The 4,911-nt window shown below is 38.6% G+C and overlaps 2 protein-coding genes across 3 annotated transcripts in view; one reads left to right on the forward strand and one right to left on the reverse strand.

Annotated features, from left to right (window-relative positions):
• LOC110105448 (pentatricopeptide repeat-containing protein At4g01570) overlaps window positions 1-4,911 on the forward strand; it is a 24,848-nt gene that overhangs the window by 9,796 nt on the left and 10,141 nt on the right. The window lies entirely within an intron of this gene.
• LOC110105449 (kinesin light chain 3) overlaps window positions 1-4,911 on the reverse strand; it is a gene marked incomplete in the record, with an annotated part of 49,817 nt that overhangs the window by 3,227 nt on the left and 41,679 nt on the right.

Here is a 4,911-nt window from a genome sequence, read left to right on the forward strand (position 1 = left end):
TAATAATAATAATAATAATAATAATAATAATAATAATAATAATAATAATAATAATAATAATAATAATAATAATAATAATCCCACAGTTAGGTAATACTTAAGAATATAGATAACAAAAAAAGATATATTGAAAGAAGCTCTCACCAACAATTCTGGCTAGTATGATGCCTAGGAAAAAATTTTAAAACTCAAAAAATATGCTTAAGGTAAATGTTAAGAAGTCATTCATTTTTTATTCCACAATTTTTAAACCTCTAAAAAATGATTAACAATATTTTTAATAAAATTCTTAATTATCACCATCAGCACCACCACCATCATCATCATCATTATTATTATTATTATTATTATTATTATTATTATTATATAATGTGTAAATATAAGTATATTAGTTCTTATAATTAATTTATTAATTAAATAATTTGTCCTAAAGTTTATTTAATTTTTGGTTTAAAAAATTAATTCATTATTCATCCAATTAATGTATTGTAGTTGTGATGTTTTTAATGTTTCTTGGCTTGATCATGATTGTTGTTATCTCTGAGGATGGACAATTGAGCTGCTTTAGACTGTAAGCAAGATGCCTTGCTCAAAGTTTTCAAAAGTACTTATGGTGAACCCTTTGAGAATTAATGCTATTGGATCATGAATGTTTGTTAACAAAATTTCTATAGCAAACAACTCTTGGAGTTGTGATTCACATATCAGGCTAAGGTTTCTCCACTTGAAAATGTAATCCACCAACACCTCATTGCCTCATTGGGCCTCTGTTTCTCAACTAGAAGGTGTCCCTCTAGATGTGGGGCTAAGCTCCTGCAAATCTTTTCAGAAACAGAGACTCTAACTCTGCAAATGTCTTTACCAAGCCATTTGGTAACTCGACGTACCAATCAAAAGTCACACTAGACATGCTGCTCATAACTACCCGAAAAGAATTGTATCACTGTCACCCACATTACAACACCTAGCTCTCAAATGAACCAAATGTTGACATGGGTTCCCCACTCCATTAAACAACTTAAAAGATGCGGACACAAAACGCTTTGGATACTGAACCAAATCAAACTCTTATGGGTAAGGTCTACCTCTATGGTGATTTTTTTATACTCTAGGCCATAGACTCTTTAATTTGCTGATTCGGAACTAGACTCATTTTTCTCTTGGCTTCTTATATCTTCATCAATCTACATAGCATTTTTAGCTTTACCTGTACTTGCAGAAGGCTTGTCTGCAACATTTGGGACCTTTTAAAGCTCTAAAAGCTGAGTGATAAGAGCTGTCATGGCTGATGCCATTTCATTCAATCTTTTATTTATGTTGCTAAACTGTTGATCTTTTGCTTTTAACTGCTTAAGTACGGATTTGAGGATTCTCATTACCCTCTACTTCCTTTACCTCCAATAACTCCTCCGTATGAGAATCTTCTGGTCAAGAGGAACCACTTCTACTATACTGGATAACAAAAAAGTCCTCATCCATAAAATCGCCCTCATCAGGATTAAAGTTTTCAATTAACATTCTATAATTTTCTTCCTTCTTTTCTCTATTTTCATCCTCATCTATTTTTTTGAGGCTAACTTTCAGATATTTCATTATCTCTCCAATGGTTTTACTTGTTGTCGGGTTGACTTGGGATGGGTTGTACTCTTGATGGCTATCAATTTTCATTGGTTGTTTCTCTTTAGGATTAATTCAACTAAAAGGTGAAGAGTATACCATAGATGGAGCTATCACCATGGGTCTCCATTATTTCTTCACCACATATGAGGGTGTATGAGATTTTTGGCATCCCATATTCCCCTCATCCAAAGGTAGAGTCTGAATGTGACCCCCCAGACCGTAGCTCATCAAGAGGAATAGAAAGTCTTTCTGCTTTGGAAGATCTCCTAAACCTAGTAGATATATCAGCTTTGTTGGAAGCAAACAAGGTAGTCTGAGGGACTAATTGGTGATCGACATTGTGGGATCCGAAAATTCAGCCCCGGCCTCCCTGCCGCGCAATTTCTTTTTTATTCTCCGGCAAGGGAGTTTTAACTGAATAAGTTCCGGGGTAAATTTTGGAAGGCAGATGGGTTTGTAGATAAGACACTACCCAGAGATTTCGCCCTCATTTTGCGAGGACTTTATGATCTGAGTTCTGGTTTCCTATAGGCGCAAGCCCCTGTAGTTAATTACCCCTCCCAATCACGAGAGAGAACTTTCGATTAAGGCTAGTCGTCAATCAAATACGTAAAGAATACGTGTAATCTGGCATATAGTAGTAGCAAATGGGTATTGGTATTTAGGATTGGAAGTTTGAAGGGTTTGGATATTGAGAAATTGTGTCTGAATTTGGGTATTTGGAAAGTTTGAAAATTTTGGAGATTGAAAATTTTGATATTTAAAATAAAAACTTCACCATCTTGCAGTTAAAGCGAATGGTGGGGGAATGGATGATAGACCCAATCAAGATCCCATAGTTCCGTTGTCCCGGGACATCGTGGTCCCTGGTCTACTTAGTCAGAAGAGGTAGTCGACCCAACCTGACAGAAGGATCTTTGTCGGCAGCCATGGGTTGCTTCGTCCAAGGGTACCTTGTAGACCTGGGTTGAATGTTTGTCTAAGGGGACAAATTTGAATCCACCTTAGCTTACAGAGGGCTTTGTGCCCTATCGATCATATCTTATTGATTCATATCTCAAGGATTTGATGCTAATAAGGAGCGTATCGGCGTTGGCCATAACCGGTATTTCGTGGTGCCATTTGGCGGCAAAACCACTCGGTTCAGAGGGCCCCGGGTCGTCGTAATTGTTTATCCTGCGGTGCCATTTGGCAGCCAACCGCCGGTTAGAGGACACGTACCACGTCCTTATTAACAGGAGATTGGTTTGAGAATGCATCCTAGTGATATTTTCGACTAGGCATTCGGCTCTTTGTGAGCTGAAGTAAATTTTGATTTGTCCACCCCGGCAAACTGTTGCGGAGGGTGGATAGATTTTGCTTTAAGTGATTGATGGGTTTATTTCAAATTTAAATATCTTGGAATTTGGGATTTTTTGGAATTTTGGATTTTTGGGTGGAGCTTGGATTTTGAATGGGCTTTTGGGAGACATTTGAAAGTATTTGTGAATCCCTCCGGTTGAGATCTTCGTTCAACACGGCCATCATCGGGGTGTTTGGGGTCATTTCCATTTATTGATTGAACCTTGTCGACTCTGTCTGACTATCGGCAGAGGATCGGGTTTGTCATTGGCTTCGTGCCTTTATTAGTGAATTCGTATTGCTATAGACTTTTGAAAACCTAATATGAATGTATTGAAACAAATATTCTGGTCGCCACGGCCACGTATTTGTTTGATGGTTCGAACCCTGTCGACTTTTATTGACTCGTATAGAAGGATCAGGTTCGAACCTGAATTCACTTATTAACCCATGCAGCATCCCTAGACGTCACGTGTGTACCAATAACACGCTCGTCGGAGCCCATGCGAGTATTTGGGATTGTATTTTCCCCCTTAGTATATCTATGTGTATACAAATTACAGTGCACGTGCGGGGGTACTTTGAAATAATTGTAGACGCCTTTTGTCCGCTTGTATAGGAGTTGCGGATCCGGTGGCGGTATGGTCTTAATGTTATGAGGCATCTCCTCATCTTGATGTTGACTCCCCTTTCTCAATCACCGGGGATGGATTTTCTGGATTTTGGAGTCAAAGACTGCTGATTTGGAAAGAACTCCTTTTAGGCTCTTCGGCGTAGTGGACTTGCTATTTCCGGTGTTTGTGGGCACCCAAACTGTTCTCTTCTTAATTATAGAACTAAAAAGAGACTTTGGGACACCAGGAAGTTTGGTTCTAATTTGTTCAAACATTTCCCCCCTTTCTACCAAGGGGTGTCCTTTTCATACATAGAGTTGCCCTTGTACTCAACGCACTTGTAGATCTTGGTTATCGTTGTTGTAGATAATATCCGTACTTGTGTCCACAGTGATTCATTGTACTTTCAATACACTGTTGTTATCCACAAGTATCCATTTACAGGGGACCGCTGTATTCAATACGACCTCCTAAAAATGTTTTGTAGAAGACCCATTGCTTCTACACCATATCCACCCTTTCACCAATCTCGGGTGATTGTTGTACTTGTTTGACCTCGTAGGGATCGTCGCAGGAGATACTTGTACTTGTTCCCACAGTGGTTCGATGGTGCTTACGATATGTCCACTGTTGTTATCCACAAGTGGCTCGTATTTGTTTGTAAGGATCCGTTGTGTTTGCTACGAGCTCCTAGGAATGTTTGTAGGAGACCCTCGTTTGTCCACCTTTCACCAATCTCAGGTGGGTGACGATTGCTTTTGCTGTAGGGGCAGGTCTTTGATTGCCGGTCTTCAATATTGCCCTCTCAATCAACGGGCAATTGTAGGGATTATTGTAGGAGTTTGTGCATCGAGGTCTTGTAGCGTACTTTGAGTCACTATTAACCATACGAATGTTCTTGTTTGAACTCCCTTACACATGATTCAAACCTTATCCTTGTATGTGTTTGGATCCAATTTCAATTTCATTCAGACTTGAGTTTCAAACTCAGTATGGTCATCCGGATTTGAATCTGCTGTTTCCAAACTTTACTTGGCGTCGTGCAGTTTAAGCTCAAATGCACAAGTTCTTGTTGTCCACATCTTGTTCTAGTTTTGAGTTCAGAACATAAGTACAAGTCTTTCAAGTCTTTGGTTCAGTTTAACATCATTTGATTAGGCTTGATTTAGTGTTGATGTTGTACTCGTGCAATAATCCTTTGAGTTCAAGTGTAGGTTTAGATTGATTTGAGTCTGATTCCAATTTGATTTCATTTTATTTGGATTTTGATCTTTAGAAATCATTTATGTTTTGTTCAGGTCCTCTGCTCGTGTTCAATCAAGTTCGACGGTCCACA

The sequence above is a fragment of the Dendrobium catenatum genome, unplaced genomic scaffold, assembly GCF_001605985.2.
Source record: "Dendrobium catenatum unplaced genomic scaffold, ASM160598v2 fragScaff_scaffold_621, whole genome shotgun sequence".
Classification (NCBI taxonomy): domain Eukaryota; kingdom Viridiplantae; phylum Streptophyta; class Magnoliopsida; order Asparagales; family Orchidaceae; genus Dendrobium; species Dendrobium catenatum.